This window comes from Pelophylax lessonae (genome assembly GCF_965119305.1).
Source record: "Pelophylax lessonae genome assembly, chromosome: 2".
NCBI lineage: Eukaryota > Metazoa > Chordata > Amphibia > Anura > Ranidae > Pelophylax > Pelophylax lessonae.
In genome coordinates, this window is record NC_138769.1 from 371371364 (window position 1) to 371390866 (window position 19503).

Below are 19503 nucleotides of genomic sequence, written 5' to 3' on the forward strand. Positions count from 1 at the left end.
ATCCGTTTTTTGTCAGTTCAGTTCAGTTCAGTTCAGTTTTTTGAACGGAGGAGAACCCTATTTTTTCTTCCTTTCAAAAAACGGAACTGAAGCAAAAACGGATGTCAGTGGTGTCATCCGCAGACATCCGTATTTACATAGACATGCATTATGTCAGTTTTTCCTCCGCAAACGGATGGGATGAAAAACGGACATACGGACCGGATGACACAAGTGTCATCCGTGTCCGTTACAAAAAAAAAAAAAAGGACCTGATCGGGCAAAAAAAAAGGAACGCCCGTGTGAAAGAGCCCTAAAAGTGAACATTTTTGTTCCTGGGGATGCCAGAAATCTGACTTGTATCTTAGTGCAGACTTCAGGGAAAATTGGTGAGCCAATCACACAAGCAGAACATGTTTCTGGGGTGTGGTCAGTACACATACTGTGTACAGAAAAACTCCAGGTAGCCATATTGCATTTCATTTTCAGAAAATGACAGTAGCTGCAGATTAAAAAGGAAAGGTATTTTTCAATAACATTCAATTACAATATGACGTGTCACAATTGTGTACGCTATTTTTTCATTATTTGCTTCCACCCCCCCATGAAAGTGGAGTTACCCTGTAACAGCTTTCCGCCCACCGTATAGTGAAATGACTTGGCAATCACCGAGCACGGCAAAGAGCCTATAATGTAGATTCTTTACCATGTGATCAGCTGTGTCCAAACACAGCTGATTACAGTGTGAAAGGAGAGGCAGTAAGCGGAATTCCTCAGCGGGGACATCTGCACTAACAATCAAGGCACTGATCATCAGTGTCCTGACAATCCTTATTTGAGCATGCAGCCAGGCAGGTCAGGAAAGGGGGGGGGGGGTGAGAGAGCAGCCCCACCCCAAAGCACCTTGTCCCCATGCTGATGTTAAAGGGGACTTCCAGTTTCCGATAAGCCAAAGATTCCAAAAACGCTCCACCTCCTGGGATGGCCTGCCGCCGATTGCCTGCTCTGCGCTTTGACAATTCTTATATACGTAAGAGGCAGGGCCACCTGGCTACGTCACCTGGTGGCACCGCCCCTTCTGACATCACAGACTGGTGCATGTTGGCCCTGTGATGTCATGAGGGGATGGGGCCATCAGGTGACATTGCTAGGTGACCCCCCCTTACCTATATAAGAAATGTCAAAGCGCAGAGGAGGCATTCAGTGAGAGGCCAATTGTTTTTTTGGGGCGGCATTGCCAATGTATTTACATAGAGGGACTCTATTTTTTAATAAGGGATTTGTCAAAAACTGGTCTCTTGTTTTTATTACTTTTTTGAATGGGTAGGGGTATGATTTACCCGATACTCTTTAATATAGGGGGATGAGGCCCTTATTACCATCAACATGGGGAAAACATGGGGACAAGGTGCTTTGGGAGCCCCCCTGCCCCAAAGCATCCCCCCCATGTTGAGGGCTTGTGGCCTGGTATGGTTCAGGAGGGGGGGTGTCGCTCGCTCATCCCCTCCCCCTTTCCTGACCTACCGGCTGCAGACCGGGTAAGGGTGATATGGATTTGGGGGGGCCCTTTGGGTTTTTTTTTTTTTTTTTTAGCATTTTGCTATTGCTGGCCAATGCTGGCATTCTTTAGATTACATTCATACGTCAGTAAGGAAGCCCGCTGACAGATGAGGAGTCATGGTTGTTGAGGACACAGGCGGCCGGCTTCCCGGCCCGCTGCTTAACAACCAGTTATTCTTCACATAGAATTCGAATCAGTCGATCGTTTTTCAACTGATCCGAAGTTTAATCATTCTGAAAAGTTGAAATTTTTTAGAAAAATAATAAACTAAACAAATTTTAAATGAAAGCGAAACCAATTCTAAAACGAAAACAAAACTAAATTAAACTAATTCCGAAACCAAACTAAAAGAATTCCATAACAAAATGAAATTAGTAACAGAACAAATCTTTCTAAAACTAAATACATTTTTGTGTTCTGCACATGTCTAGTAGATTTGACCTTCAGTTGGTTATAAAACCTCACAGGAGTACATAAAGAATGTAGTGAAGAGCTTCCCAGCGCAGTCTAAAGCCCCGTACACGCGTACGGATCGTCGTCATACAAACGTCGGCGGACGAAAGATCTGCCGATTGTACGCGTGTTAGTATGGTGCCTCCGACAGCTGTCTGCGCACATTCTGCGGACAAGAGTCTTTCTTGCAAACATGAAAATTTTTGTCTGCAGACACCAGAACGGACGATTGTTCGCCTGTCAGTACAGAAATCAGCCGACAGACCGCAGATTTGCAAGACTGGGCATGCTCAGAAAATAAAAAACACAGGGAAAGTTAACCATTACATGACATCACTTCTGCAGTCAGCTGAAGTCTGCGGACAAAATTCTTGTGCTGTCTTTGCACTTTTCAACAGACATCGACATCCCGGGGGGAGAAAAGACGAACGTTTGTATGACGACGATCCGTACGTGTGTACGGGGCTTTAGCCTAGAACGCACACCTATGGTCTTCACCACTGGTGGTCAGTATATATTGTGGTATCTGCTGGTCCTCAGCACTGCAGTTCAGGACTTTCTTCTGGGACTGATCAGAGGATCTATTTCCAGCTGTAGTGTCAGTATATGAATTTGGCGGAAAAGATATACCTGTGCTCAAATCCCAATAGTTTGTACATGCATTTAATCAGGTGCTAAAGGGGTGTGACCACTACAAATTCTGGATGGACCCTCTGCACACAGCTATATACACTTTCCAGGAAACTATGCAAATGTAAAACAGGGATTTTTAGTTCACGCATATTGCAATACATGTTTAAGCTGGACAACTGCGTTAAAGTAATCCCTCTTATAGCCAAATCCTACACTGCTTTGCCACTGCTAATTCTCTGGTGGACACCATGCCAACCTGGAGCAAAGAGGGGGGGGGGGGGGGGGGGAGAGCAGTGTGCAGAGGGTCCATCCAGAATTTGGTCACGATAGCCTTATTTAAAACACTGAAGTATTATTGTTGTTGCTTGTTCTAATTTCCTGATAAGAAACATATGTAGACTGTACAGGAAACCGCAAAGAAGCAGAAGCTTGCCAACCCGATTTACACAAAAGGAGTAAATCATAAAAGGAACTCTGCCCCGATTCATCTAATATGGATGCTTACATATATGAACGTCCCCTCACATTTCTTGTAATGACAATCGAGCGCCTGCTCAGCCACATCAGTTGTCATTACCCCTAAAGGCGAGGTCCGGCGTGAAGGAGGGGGTTAAAACAGACAATTGAAGTTTGTGGTTGTTGAGATAGAATAAGCTTAAGCTTGAGGATACATTTGGACTGAGTAAGTGCATTGATTCTGTTTATTTTGTATGGATATTCTAAGAAGGACTTATTAGTATTAAAATATTTTTTACCATGACCTTGTTGGAATATTTCACTGTAATAATGTTCATTACCTTTTTATTATATACAATTATATTATTAATTTTCTTTTGCATTAGATATAGTTTACTTACAACTATTTTTTAAACATATTGACTACTAGCCTAATTTCATATTTTATTGTTATGAGGGAAATTCCCTAATCTGAGATTTCGATATAACAACATGGTGATTATACTTAGGTGTTACATAATCAGGTATTCGGTTAAAGTGGTTGTAAAGCCACTTTGTTCTCTTCATACAATCCCCAAGGTTAAGCCCCGTACACACGTACTGATTGTCGGCCGAACGATCGGCCGTCTTTTGTCCGGTGCTGTCCTGTCTGTTGAAAACTGCAAAAGACTGCACACAAATTTTGTCGGCCAACAACAGCCGACTGCAGAAGTGATGTCATGTGATGGTTAACTTTCCATGTCTTTTTTCTTTTCTGAGCATGCCCAGTCTTGCTAATCTGCTGTCTGTCGGCCGAAATCTGTACTGACTGGCGAACAATCGGCCGTTCTGGTGACGGCCAACAAAAATTTTAAAGTCTGCACGCCAGATTCTGTTCGGCCGAAAATTCGCTGTCGGTTGTCGGAAGCATCATACTAACAAGCCTACAATCGGCCGATTGGTCGGCGGCCGAATATTTACGGCCGACAATCGCTACGTGTGTACGAGGCTTTAGATAAAGTTAGGTGCCCAGTGTATGTGCTTTGAAAAAAATAAAATGCAGTTTTATACCTTATTTCATAGCTCCGCTCGGTGCTCACGTGACTGCCCACCTCTCTCCCGATCTGACAGCTACAGAGGGAGGGGCTGAGAATCTCCCCCTAACGTCAGACGGGACGAGAGCAGCGGGCAGTCACGTGAGTGCCGAGCAATGCTCTGAAATAAGGTATTGAACAGCATTTTTTTAAAAAAAGCACATACACTGGGCACATAACATTATCGAACACTGGGGATTGTATGAAAATTACTTTTTAATAAAGGGGGTAACAAAGGGTAACTGCACTTTCGTATGGAAAAAAACAGCAAATAAAGAAAAAAAGAATATAGTGTATACAATTGCGACACAAATCAGATTGTAAATGAATGTTATTAAAAATGACCTTTCCAATCTGCAGCTGCTGTAATTTTCTGAAAATGCAAAGCAATATGGCTACCTGGAGCTGTTCTGTACACAGAATGTATACAGAATGCCCCCCAGAAACATCATTTCCTGCTTGTGTGATTGGCTCACCAATTTTCCCAGAAGACTGCACTAATGCCCCGTACACACGTGCAGATTATCTGAAGACTTTTGTCTTCAGATTTACCTTTTCTATGTAGTGCAAGGGCCTGCCGGATTGTATACAAATTGAAAGTGTTTAGGTTTGACCTCATATTATATGGTTTTGGTAAGTCTACAGACAAAAGTCTTCAGATAATCTGCACGTGTGTACGGGGCATTAGACACAAGTCAGATTTCTGGCATCCCCTGCAACAAAAATGTCATATTTGGTGAGATACTCCTAATAGGAACACGTCTAAAGGGATGCAGGCCCACCAGAATTCCTCATTAGTGCCCTGCAGCTGCACAGCTAATTGATATTTATGAAACCACTCCCATTAGACCCATTTAGTACAGAGCAACACACAGTGTTTTGTTCAGAATAACAAAAAGGTAGGAATCTGCAACAAAGTTTGTTATAATCCTTGCAATGTACAGAGATCACCCAGAGGAGAATGTTTTTGTCTCAACAAAAGTGGAGTTAGGGTCCTTTCACATAGGACTCCGTTTTGCTCAGCGGGGGCGCAATCTGCTGATCATGGAAACATGGATCTCCGTCTTCCTCCAGTTAGGCCACCCCTCCCCCCACATTTAGAAAGCACTCCCTAGGAGCACACTTTGATCGCCCCTGATGTTAACCCCTTCTTTGTCAGTGTCATTAGTACAGTGAATTTTTTTTTTTTTTTTTTTTAGCACTGATCACTGTATTGGTGTCACTGGTCCCCAAAAAGTGTCACTTAGGGGTTTATTTACTAAAGCTGGAGAGTGCAAAAATCAGTCTCACTTCTGCAGAGAAACCAATCAGCTTCTAACTCCAGCTTGTTCAATCAAGCTTTGGCAATAAAACCTGGAAGCTTATTGGTTTCTCTGCAGAAGTGAGACTGGTTTTGCACTCTACTGCTTTAGTAAATAAACCCCTTAGCGTCAGAGTTGTCCGCCATAATGTCGCAGTCCCGCTAAAAATAGCTGACCACCGCCATTACTAGTAAAAAATAAATAAAAAAGCCATAAAAATATCCCAAAGCTTTTAGACGCTATAACTTTTGCGCAAACCAAATAATATACACATATTGGGATTTTTGTTTTACCAAAAAATATGAAGCAGAATACTTGGCTTAAATTAATGAAGAAATTTGATTTTTTACATTTTTTGTTGGATATGCTTTTTTTTAGCAGAAAGTAAAAAAATAGTTTTTTTTTTACCGCTCTTTGTCGCTGCTTTTTTGTTTATAGCGCGGAAAATAAAAACCGCAGAGGTGTTCAAATACCACCAAAAGAAAGCTCTATCTGTGGGGAAAAAAAGGACATCAATTTTATTTAGGTACAGCATCGCATGTCCGTACAACGGTCAGTTAAAGTAACGCAGTGCCGTATCGCAAAAAATGGCCTGGTCATGAGGGGGGTAAACCTTCTGGGGCTTAAAGAGGTTGTAAACCTCAGAATGTAAAAAAAACAAACACCTGAAAGACAAACACATAATGAGCTAGTATGCATCGCATACTAGCACATTATGAAATACTTAACTTAGAACGAAGCTCCGCAGTGCAGCTCGCTCACCTCCCTCATGGGCAACATGTTCGGCAACTCTTCTTCCTGCTTTGCGGCATCCGGCCATCCGATTGGCTGGAGCCGCGGTGACGTCACTCCCGCGCATGCACGCGGGAGCCGACTTTCACGGCACTTGGCTCTGAAGGAAGGGCACGAGTGGCCGTTCCTTCAGAGCGCATGCGCCAGTGATGTCACTGGCTGCATGCAAGCTAAATATCTCCTAAACGGTACATGTTTAGGAGATATTTACAGTACCTATAGGTAAGCCTTATCATACGCTTACCTATAGGTACACCTTGCAGAGGAGGGTTTACTTCCTCTTTAAGTGGTTAAAGGAACAGGATCTTTTTTTTTTTTTTGGGTAACAACCGATTTAACTACTTGCCGACCGCCGCAAGTAGATATACTGCGGCGGTCAGCCCCGGCCAGGCAAAGTGACGTATATATACGTCACTAGCCTGTGACCGGTTTGTGAGCCAATAACGGCTCGTTCACGGAGGAGTCTGCACGTGTGACCCGCGGACCCAGTGTTGCCAACCGTCCGTATATTTACGGACAGCCCGTAAAATCAGGGCACTTTAAGGCTGCCCGTAAATGCCCGTAGGAGCCAGTAAGTGCCAGTAAAAATGGCTGCTTCGGGCTCAGATGAGAACTGCGCATGCGCAGTTCCGGAAATCATCGAGTCTGACTCGACGAGTCTAGCGATCTCGAGTCTGCCGCCACCCACTGGTGATGTCATGCCGCACGGGAGGCGGGACTTGGGAGCCGTCGTAAAAATTTAAAATGATGCCGGGCGGGAGGAGGATACCGGACGCGGTTCACCGCACACAGCCACACACACGCGGCGTCGGCAAGAGGCGGGACTCGGGAGGATGCAGCTTTTACATCTCTATAAGCCAGGTCAGGACCGTCAGGATCGCCCCATTGCTAGATAGCAGCTTCCTTCCATGGTGAGAGAAGCATTGGCTTTACTGGGCACTGCACTGGCGCTGTGGCTAGAGAAGTGGAGGACAGGAGGACACTCATGTAAGAAGATGGCAGAGGACAGTGCCTGTGGGGACTAAAGGGGGCACAGGACAGCACTATGGGGTCTGAAGGGGGCACAGGACAGCACTATGGGGTCTGAAGGGGGCACAGGACAGCACTATGGGGTCTGAAGGGGGCACAGGACAGCACTATGGGGTCTGAAGGGGGCACAGGACAGCACTATGGGGTCTGAAGGGGGCACAGGACAGCACTATGGGGTCTGAAGGGGGCACAGGACAGTACTATGGGGTCTGAAGGGGGCACAGGACAGTACTATAAGGTCTGAAGGGGGCACAGGACAGTACTATAAGGTCTGAAGGGGGCACAGGACAGTACTATGGGGTCTGAAGGGGGCACAGGACAGTACTATGGGGTCTGAAGGGGGCACAGGACAGTACTATGGGGTCTGAAGGGGGCACAGGACAGTACTATGGGGTCTGAAGAGGACACAGGACAGTACTATGGGGTCTGAAGGGGGCACAGGACAGTACTATGGGGTCTGAAGGGGGCACAGGACAGTACTATGGGGTCTGAAGGGGGCACAGGACAGCACTATGGGGTCTGAAGGGGGCACAGGACAGCACTATGGGGTCTGAAGGGGGCACAGGACAGCACTATGGGGTCTGAAGGGGGCACAGGACAGCACTATGGGGTCTGAAGGGGGCACAGGACAGTACTATGGGGTCTGAAGGGGGCACAGGACAGTACTATGAGGTCTGAAGGGGGCACAGGACAGTACTATGGGGTCTGAAGGGGGCACAGGACAGTACTATGGGGTCTGAAGGGGGCACAGGACAGTACTATGGGGTCTGAAGGGGGCACAGGACAGTACTATGGGGTCTGAAGGGGGCACAGGACAGTACTATGGGGTCTGAAGGGGGCACAGGACAGTACTATGGGGTCTGAAGGGGGCACAGGACAGTACTATGGGGTCTGAAGGGGGCACAGGACAGTACTATGGGGTCCGAAGGGGGCACAGGACAGTACTATGGGGTCCGAAGGGGGCACAGGACAGTACTATGGGGTCTGAAGGGGGCACAGGACAGTACTACGGGGTCTGAAGGGGGCACAGGACAGTACTATGGGGTCTGAAGGGGGCACAGGACAGTACTATGGGGGCTGAAGGGGACACAGAAGGACAGTACTATGGGGGCACAGAAGGACAGTACTATGGGGACTGGAGGGGGCACAGAAGGACAGTACTATGGGGGCTGGAGGGGGCACAGAAGGACAGTGCTGTAGAGGGTATATGAAGGTGGGCAGAGGAGGACTCTGCTGTGGGAGGGTGATGTAAAAGGTGGCAGAGGTGGACACTGATGTGGAGGGTGAAGTGGGGCAGATTAGGACACTACTGTTGGGGGGAATGGGGGGTGTCTGCAGCCTCTCAATACCTCCTGTACCATGTCCGCGCAGCCTCTGACCATCTCTTGTAGAACGTCCGCAGTCTCTGACCTCCTCCGGTATGATGTCCACAGCATCTGACCACCTCCCGTATCATTTCCGCAGCCTCTGACCACCCTCAGGTAAGTGACAGCGCTGCCAGGCCAGTCTAAGGGGGGGGTCACTGATGTAAGGGCTGGGTGAATACAATAATGTAAGGGGGAACTGATGTAAAGGTTTCCCCCTTATAGCAGGGAATTCCCCCCCCCCTTACCTTAGTGTAATTAATCTGTGGAAGGTGGTCTCTGGTCACCAGAGTCCCCTCCCACCCCCCTATCAGAGTTCCTGATATTCCTCTCTACATCAGAGTCTGCAGTATTCTCCCCTTACAGTGCGAAGGGGGAACTCTGCGGACCCTGATGTAAAAGGGAACTCTGATGTAAAGGGGAATGCAGTGGACTCTGATATAAGGCGGTTTCTGGTCACCAGAGCACCCACTTAAATCAAGATCTGCAGCATTCCTCTTTATGTCAGAGTTACACTGTAAGGGAAATCCTGCACACTCTGATATATGTGGGAACGCTGTGCTGGCTGGGTTATTAATCTGACCTTCATGTAAATGGAGAAATATGTTTTTTGACTTTTGTTTAACCTAAACACATTGCTAATAGCACTATCTACATGTTTATAGTTTAAGTATTGATATTTGCACGGTTTAGCACTGAAAACAGCCTGTTTATGTACATTTTTGCAGTTCCAGTAAAAAATTTGTGCCGTCCGTAAATTTTGGACGTTCTGCCAGTAAATTTCCCTCCGGGGGGTTGGCAACACTGCGCGGACCCGATGTCCACCGGTCACACTACGATCGTCGGTAGAGTGGGAGAAAGTCGGGCGGCTTATGTAAACAAGCCGCCTGTCATTCTCCCCTGTGTAAAAATGGAGATCAGACGGTTCTCCTATGTAGAACCGTTGATCTCTGTTTTTACAATAGGAGACCTGTCCCACTACAGTTAGAATCACGCCCCTAGGACACACTTAACCCCTCCCTGTTCAATACAGTTAAACCCTTCCTGTGTCATTTTTACAGTAACAGTGCATATTTTTAGCACTCATTACTGCAGTAATGTCACTGGTAACCCCAAAAGTGTCAAAAATGTCAGTCAAGGGTCCGCTCTGTCCGCCACAATGTCGCAGTCCCGCAAAAAAAAAAAATTGCAGATCGCCGCCATTACTCGTTAAAAATAAAAACACCAAAAATGACAAAAAAAACTTTCCCTTAGTTAGTAAACGCGATAACTTTTTGTGCAAACCAATCAAAATACGCTTTTTGCGATTTTTTTTTACCAAACATATGTAGCATAAAACAAATTGGCTGAAAATGTTAAAAAATTTAGATTTTTACATTTTTTTTGGGAATTTCATATAAAAAAATGTGAAAAATATTGTTATTTTTGCAAAATTTACGCTTTTTTTGTTTATAGTGCATGATCAAAAAAAAAAAAAAAAAAAAAAAAAAAAAAAAAAAAAAAAAAAAAATCGCACAGGTGATCAAATACCACCAAAAGAAAGCTCTGTTTGTGGGAAAAAAAGGACGTGAAATTCGTTTAGGTACAGCGTCGCACGACTGCGCAATTGTCCGTTAAAGTCACGCAGGAAAAAAAAAAAAAATCGCAAAAAAAACCCTGTCGGAATGGGGGTAAAATCTTCCGGGGCTTAAGTGGTTAAGTATTGGGGACACAACCCCAGGAAGATAATGTTAGTCCCAGGAAATCCTGGACTTCCTCTACTCAGCCTCCAATACTGGAGAAATATTGCCTGGAACAGCTGTCACCGCCTCACATCACATCCATAATACCTCAGACACCCAGCATGGTGAGCAGGAGGCCCATATCACAGGATACGAGTACCTTCTGGTACCTGTCACATAGAGTCGCCCTTTCATGATGTTACCAGCCTCAGAGGGTCTCCTTACCGGTGTTCTCACGGAACACCGGCTCACGTGTGTCCAGCCGATCACCCAGTTCCTAGTAGCCGCGGATTGCGTCAGACGTTCACATCGATGCATTCGGCACTCGGCTGAGCTTGTCTGCTCGCGCTGATTGGTCTGAGTAGGCGCGCATGCACGTGAAAGTTAGAGAGAGTGCAGAGCAGGTAACGGTAGGAAGTTAGTGCGGAGTGAGGGAAGCCGGGCTGCCGTTATAGTAGAAGCCCGGATACAGGCAGCTGTGTCCGGTCCGGAGTGTTCTGGTCCTCCTCACTCAGTCTTGTATAATGTAGCGGACTCTGGCTGCTTTTATACTTGTTCACGTTGTTCCGTCCTGCGGGTCGTTCGCAGGTAAATGTCGGTGGTCTGTCTGGCCGGCTCAGGACTCAGGCCTACCTAATGAAGAGCTCTACCGCCTCCCAGCACTGTCCTCTCATGTCTGTTAGAGCAATGCTCTCCCTCTATTATCCTCTCATGTCTGTTGGAGCAATGCTCTCCCTCTATTATCCTCTCATGTCTGTTGGAGCAATGCCCCCCCCCCCCTCTATTATCCTCTCATGTCTGTTGGACCAATGTCCCCCCCCTCTATTATCCTCTCATGTCTGTTGGAGCAATGTCCCCCCCCTCTATTATCCTCTCATGTCTGTTGGAGCAATGTCCCCCCCCCTCTATTATCCTCTCATGTATGTTGGAGCAATGTCCCCCCCTCTATTATCCTCTCATGTCTGTTGGAGCAATGTCCCCCCCCTCTATTATCCTCTCATGTCTGTTGGAGCAATGTCCCCCCCCCCTCTATTATCCTCTCATGTATGTTGGAGCAATGTCCCCCCCTCTATTATCCTCTCATGTCTGTTGGAGCAATGTCCCCCCCTCTATTATCCTCTCATGTCTGTTGGAGCAATGTCCCCCCCTCTATTATCCTCTCATGTATGTTGGAGCAATGTCCCCCCCTCTATTATCCTCTCATGTATGTTGGAGCAATGCCCCCCCCTCTATTATCCTCTCATGTCTGTTGGAGCAATGCCCCCCCCCCCCCTCTATTATCCTCTCATGTCTGTTGGAGCAATGCCCCCCCCTCTCTATTATGGTGTCCATGATGTGGGAACTTTCAGCTGTCTGCGGACTTCTTCATCTACAGCTAATGGCAGCAATTCTTTATTAGTATTGGATAGAATGGAGAGGGATTAGAAGCCCTTTCAGGTTTTTATTGCTGTCTGTGCACCCCATAGGGAGCTCAGCTTTCCCTAATTGTCCTATTCTCACTGAAAGGAAAAAAATCCCAGATTTCTGGTTGTCCCCAGAACAGGAAAAGAGGGGAAATCCTTCCAATGGGGACAGTAGTTATCGTGACAACCAGGGATTATCTCACTTTGGAGGGGTTTCCTCTCACTTTCTGGTATGGCTATGGAACAGGAAATCTCCCCAATGGCATATAGCTGGGGGAATACATTGGTTATTACCCTATCTAAACGCAGATTCACAGTGAGGGTGGATTTGAAATTGTGCGAATTCAGCTGAACAATTTCAAACCTGCATGTCCGTGCGAGTTTGGGAGCGATTTGACAGACATCTGTGCAGGTTCATTCAGATGTTTATTAAAATCGCCCCTGAAGTCGCCAAAAGTAGTGCAGAAAGTACATTTGGGAATCGGTGCAGCGCCGCAAAGTTGGCGTCGCACCGATTCGGACGTTGCCAGCAATAGGCTTTGATTTGACATGTCAAATCAGGCCCGATTTGAACAGGGGCTTAGGTTTGGTTCACACTACCACGTCCGACAGTGTAACTTTGCCAGGCGACTTCCTGGTGATCTGATGTGACTTAAGTACTACTTTGATGCAACTTTGTCTTGTGCAGGTATGCAGAGATGACCGCATACAGGAAGATGCCATGCACTGTGTGGGTACTCCTCCTGTAATGTTGGATCTAAATCGCATTATTATAAAGATCCAACTTGTTGGCAACTTCCATTAAAGTCTATGGGTATAATTCGAATAGAAGTCACCTTGAAGTAGTACAGGAACCTTTTCTAAAGTGGGAGCAACTTCAGTAGTGTTAATTAAGAGGCTCTCATTGATTAAAATGGGTTTTCACTTCATGCAACTTGGGGTCTCACAAGTCGGATCCCAAGTTGCGGCTGTGTGAACCAAGCCTTACTATCTCCAAAATGAAAAAAGTATCACCTTTAGTTCATCTGGAATACTGCTTCACTCCTTGGTAAATTTATTGAAGTATTAAAGCGTATTTTTAAAAGATTAAAACGTAGCGCATTGCACGCTAAAGTTAGGCCTACTTAAACCTCATATTCCGGATTTGTGCAAGTTACTGAATCTCACAAGCAAGCTGTGCAGCAGCCTGAGTTCCAGTTCAGAACATGTGAGAATCGGTCACTCACCTAGAGCAACATTACTTTGAGCATCACCTTTAGTTCTACATTTAGTACATATTTCTATTGGTGGCCATTAGAAACACCAGTACAGAATACTGGCATTTTATAGGGGGGGGGGGAATAGAAATTAATTTTTTTTTAAATGTTTTTATGTTGCACTCATGTTTACAATAGCACTGCAACATACTTGAGTACATCACTGCTATTCATGTATGACAAGGCGGTGGCATTGTTCTCCTGGGCGGAGGAAATAGGCCAGGTATTGCACTTGACAGGCTCGGCTGGCCTGTGTACAAGTGATCATTTACCATTTGCTTAAAAAGTGGTACCCTCAAAAAAAAAATGCTCATACAATCATCTGAAAATGATTACTTAAAGTGGAACTTTACCCATAACAACTTGATGAGAAAAATATTGTTCTTTAGCAAGGAACATACATTCCACAATAATAATTATGCTACCACTAGAGGCTGCCGTTTTGCTGAAGCCCAGAGTCCCTGAACAGCAGTAATCATAAAGTGGAACTAAACCCATCAATTTAACAGTTACATTTCTGGAACGCTGGGATTGCTAACTGTCACATTTGATAGTGTCCTGAACCAAACTGTCAAACCATCAAATGGCTGGTGTTATAATTGATCACGTGAACCACCATGGAAGTTGCAGATCAAACAGAAGCAGCTTCCTTGGCTGTAGAGGATAGGAGGTTTTTTTCTGCTTTAGCCTGGGTTCACACTGATGTGAATTGGATGCGGGTTTCCCCACATCCAATTTGCATGACAGGAGAGTGTGACAGGCTCTCAATGGAGCCAGTTCACATACCTCCAGGGCTTTCGCGGTCCTGAGATTGCAGAAGGGTCCTGTGCGTCTTCTGTACCGTTTCAGGTGTGAATTCAGCCAAAAGTTTGGACCTGACTCACACCTGAAATGGTCCCCATGCTGGGAGCTGTGGCCACAGCTAGTGTGAACCCAGCCTAAAGCCTAGTACACACGCAATGATTATCGGCCGACCGATCGTCCGTCTTTTGTCCAGAGTTGTGTTTTGTTGGTTGGAATGTGCTCTAGACTGCACACGAATTTTCTCACCCAATAAAATTCTACTTCAGAAGTGATGTCATGTGTTGGTTTGCTTTCTTTATGTTCTTTCTTCTCTGAGCATGCCCAGTCTTGCTCATTAGATTTTTCCGTCTAAATCTTTACTGACTGCATGAAAATCGCCCGTGTTTTGACGGCGGACAAAAATTTTATAGTCTGCACACCAGATTTTTTCCGGCCGAAAAGTCGGAGTCGGTTGTCGGAAGCATCATACTAACAAGCCGAAAATCGGCAGATCGGTTGTCGGACAAAAATTCCCTGCCCATTTTGGACGCGTGTGTACGAGGCTTTAAGGCTGTCAGCAGATGGGCCTCTACAAACTCAGCAGTGCCTAAAATAGAGCGAAACTGAGCATGTGCTGAGCGGGCTGAGACAGTGTATTACTGGATTATAAACAATATAGGAACTTATTTTTAATGTTTTACATAGCTATACCTCCAAAATGGGCCAGCCTGAAGGGATCTAGCAGGACTTCATTTTCTGACTCAAGTTCCACTTTAATGTGAATAGATGCAAAACTGTTTTCAGAATACATCAGAAAATGAAGCACTTTAGTTACATGGGAAAATGTTGTCAGCTATCGTTGTTTTGAAAGGGATAGTCTCAGGTTTTGAAAGGATATTATTATCCCCTTTTTTGAGTACTGACTATTGGTACCATGAAATTACATTTTCAGAAGGGAATTTGATTATTAATAGTTATTGATAATGACTCTAAGGCCAGCCATAAAAGAAGCAAATTTCTCGTGGTTGCAGGAAAGAGAGTTCCTCGATTCCCCAATCAACACAGACATGCTGACAGGGGAATCACATCTGCAGAGCCATGGTGCTCTCTTGGATGGGGAAGACATCCCAGCCAGGTGAACACTTTAATAATTGCTAGTGGCTATAACAGCTGCTAGCAATCAAATGTAAAATAAATCAACTTGGGTACATTCAGCCTGCTCATACATGGTTCAAATCTCGGCCGGTTTCTGCTGTACCAGCCAAGATGCAAACTGTCTATGGCCGACTTAAGCTGTAACAGTTCTGGAAGCTAATTTCTTTCTCTTTTTTTAACCTCCCCAGTTTAAGTCCTGTTTACCGTCTCCATGCTTTATATTCCGGTCTCTGACTTCCTGCTTGGTCCAGTATTGGTGACTGTACTAGCTCAAAGACCACAAGAAACATAAGGTATGTAATAGTGTATCTAAAAAAAAAAAATAAACTACTGGAACTGTAAGGGACAGTCCCAGGTTTTGAAGGGATATTCTCTTCTCTTGCAGTACTGCCTATCGGTAGCATGAATTTGTTTTTAGAATATGAATTTGATTACTGGTTATTCATAATGTAATCTGTAAGTTGTAACAGGTCTGGAAGCTGTTTTTGTTTTGTTTCTTAACCACTTGCGCTCTGCCCACCATACATATACTGCGGCACTGTCGCTGCTGGGCAAAGTGACGTACCGCTACATCGCTCGCTCATAAGCCTGTGGGGGACTTGGGGAGCCATCGCGTGTGACCGGCGGCTCCGATGGCCGCCGGCCACTCGTGATCTCCCGCAGGAGAGGGAAAAAGACAGACGGCTGATGTAAACACAGCCGTCTGTCATTCTCCCTTAGATTATCACAGAGGCTATGGGATCCTGCTATATAGGAACGCATGTCTCTGTGATCTCAAAAGCCACGCCCCCTGACAGTTAGAATCACGCCCCTAGGGACACACTTAACCCCTGGATCACCAGTAAAGTTAACCCTTTCCCTGCCAGTGTAACTTTTACAGTAACTGCATATTTATAGCACTGATTACTGAAGTAATGTCGCTGGTACCCCCAAAAGTGTCAATGTCAGTTAGGGGTCCAATCTGTCCACCGCAGTCCCGCAAAAGTCCCGCAAAAGTCCCGCTATAAAACATTCCCAATAAAAAAAATCCATTTTTTTTATCATTTTAGGCCAATTTATATTCTGCTACATATTTTTGTTAAAAAAAATCCCAAAAAGCGTATTTTAATTGGTTTGCGCAAGTTATAGCGTTTACAAACTACAGAATAGATTTTTGGACTTTTTTTTTTTTTTTTTTTTTTTTATTAGTAATGGCGGCGATCAGCAATTTTTAGCGGAACTGCGACATTGTGGCGGACAGATCAGACCCCTAACTGATATTTTTTACACATTTTTGGGGACCAGTGACATTAATACAGTAATCAGTGCTAAATAATATGCATTGTTACTATATAAATGACACTGTCAGGGAAGGGGTTAACACTGGGGGTGATCAAAGGGGTTAATATATGCCTAACTGTGCTTACTCACTGTGGGGGGGAAGGGCTCTGTGAGAGGCACAGAGAGATCGGGGTTTCAGCTTAGCTGAAACTCCTGATCCCTCTCTGCCAGTGTGACAGAAGACCCGCCTGCTTTGTTTACATAAGCAGGCAGGTCTTCTGTCAGTTTCTCTGACGATTGCGGCCCGCCTCCCACTGTGGCTAAACACAGCGGAAGCACATCTCCGGCGGGGCTGCCCTGCCGCAGTATGTCTGCGTGGGGCGGTCGGCAACTGGTTAAAAGATAAGTTCACCTTCCGGAAAATGTTAAATGTTCCACCCATTTTTAGGCTGGAACATGTAACATGTTGCCACTCCTTCAGCCACTTGGGGATCCAATCTCCTGGTGTGACAGCAGTACAGGGCGTGGCCTTGCAGGGCTCCACCCACGCAGGCGCATCATTCATTTAGAGTTTTGTGAATTGATGAACTACGAATACCGACATCCCATCGGCTTTTAGTTCTCCGTGAACTAACACAGCACTGTTGAGCACTCTAGTAGTGCATTGATTCTTCCTGTCAGTGTGAAACTTCCTCCCTGTACGAGGCCCAAAAAAAAAACCGCGTACCTGCAAAAAAGTGTGTTTTTTTTTTTTTTTTTTCTTTTTTTTTTTCTTTAAAAGGTGAACTTATCCTTTAAATACTGGTTGACGGGCTTTAGGAGGGAGGCAGGTGGATCGCTGGTCACTCTTTAATTAGGAATGTGATCTTCCAGGACCACAAACTGATCAGCTCCACCTTCTACAGGAAACAAAATACCAAAAGCAGTTGAAAGGCCACTCCCTCACCCTCCGTTTCATTGTGTTTCCAACCCTCTTCACGTACACATCATAAAGTTTGTTATTGCCGTTCCTTAGATAAGTGATTGTGGTCATCGGCCCCCTCTAAGGCTGGTCAGGTCTGATGTACTGGCGGCAGATGATGACGTTTTGTGTGACGTTTATTGGTGAAGGGGTGGGGGGGGGGGGAGAATCTCTCTCGCTGGTCACTTTCTATTACACTTGACAGTTGGGAGTGGTGCCCCTTTTTTCTCCAGTCGTCTGTCCAGGACAGCATAGTTGAGACAGGAAACAAACAGGTGACTTAAGGGCAGTCACCATCCCTCCTCCTCAGTCTTTTATGTTTCCTCTACCGGAGGAGGAGCAGGTATGGAGCTGGTACCTGGTATCCGCAGAGTGAGGCCCCAGGCGAGGCTGACGAAGCTGGAGACCGGCACTTCTACTCCTTGCAACCCGGGGAGGGCTGAATATCTGCTGCCCAGCTCTTCCGGCGGGGGAGACATTTCTCTACCGGACCAGATGGTTTCCGGTGAGAGCTGGGCAGGGGGCGCGTGCGGAGGCCTTGAGTTCTGGCCTTTGGAACGCAGGAGGAGGGCGGAGCTTCCGACGCATCACTTCCGGTTCCGGGTCTTGCAATGGCGGGGACGCCGGAGCCCTGGCGGTTTATTTAAGACACCAGCCACATGTAGCTACCAACGGCGCAATGGTACAGGAGGAGGATGGAGCCAGCGGTACCAAGTGGCAGTGGCACCGGCCCGGCTCAGAGGTAGGCAGGAATAGCCTGTAGGGCTGGGTGAGAGAGAGGAGCCCATCAGGTAGCCTTTTGTTTTTATCCTTGCCCTCTCTCCCTCAGGAGGCTGGATTCAGGCTAAAGAGCCATGGAATCCGATAGGCACCTTTTCACAGGCAGTGGGGGTGTTGGTGGCGGTGCACCTTTTTTTTTTTTTTTAACTAAGGTGTCTGACAGCTTTTTATTTTATTTTTTCCTCTTTCCCTTCTCTCTTCTTTCAGCCTCTGCCAAAAGAAACTGAGAAATCAGGGGGGAGGAAGAGATGTTCGGCCTGTGCATCTAAATTTAAGGAGGGCTGGAACAAACCGCTCTGCAAACCTTGTATAGACAAGTTAGTTTATAAAGAGGCGATGGGGGCATGTAAGGACTTAATTGCTGGAGGTAAAAGACAGAGATGACGGCAAGGGAAACTGGGGAGGTGGATTGGATTCCCTGGAGGAGCTGAGTAAAGCAGCTTCTTCCAGGGATGTCCTTGAGCTTGGGACAAAATCGCCTAGATACAAGCTTTCATTTGAAGAAGTGGAGGCCTTGCTAGGAGTTAGCTTTTGAAACTCTGGATATCAAAGAGGAAGAGATATCCTTTTACCTGCATGACAAAATGTACCAAACCCTGAAGCAGGGCCGTGGAATCGGAGTCGAGGAGTCGGAGGAAATTTTGGGGAGACGGAGTCGACAAACAATGCACCGACTCCTACTCCATTTAGATTGGAATTTAAAAAAAAAAGCAAGTTTAAATGTCCCAATTCACAAAAAGTTATAATTAATGACTTGGTATAAAGGAAACTTATAATTGAGGCCAAATGTAAAAAGGAAGAACTACAGAAAGTTCTTTAAAATGGATGCATGCACACGTCCGAGTCAATTATTTTGCTATTAATGTTAGATTTGTGGATGAAAATAACAAAACAATTACACGGACCCTCGGATTAAAGGACACTCAGGCACATCACACCAGTGATTACCTTCAGAAGTTAGTGGAGGGTGTTCTAGAAGATTTTGAAATTACAAAGGAACAGATTTTATGTTTTGTGACCGATAACGCTTCTAACATTTTGAGCACAATTGAGAAGATGAACGCAGATGAAGGTAACAAACAGATATTAGAGTTAGAGGAAGTTTTTAACAACCCCCTATTTCCCCCTGGGTTAATTATCAAAGCCTTCTATTGGTGGCTTAACAAGGGCCTATTTCGCATTGGACACTTCTTTAACTCCATGGGGCCCCTTTCTTTCCCACACTGTGTCAATTTCCTCAAAATGCCCCTCACTGAGAGATATCGCCACTCCCAGATATCACATTTCCTCCACACCATATGGGACGATAAACCTGACCCTCCACAAATCACTCTTTATGAACGCTGGTGCTCGGAAGCCAGGGACCCAAGGGGAGGGATTTCCCTCATCTATTCAATACTATCCAACAGCGATGTCAAACCTGCATATGTGCTAGCCTGGGAGAGGGACCTGGAAACGGAGCAGAACCTGGACGACTGGGGTTTTCGCCTTCAACGCTCCTTTACAGGTATACTGAATGTTTCTCTCATCAAAGCTAATGTTA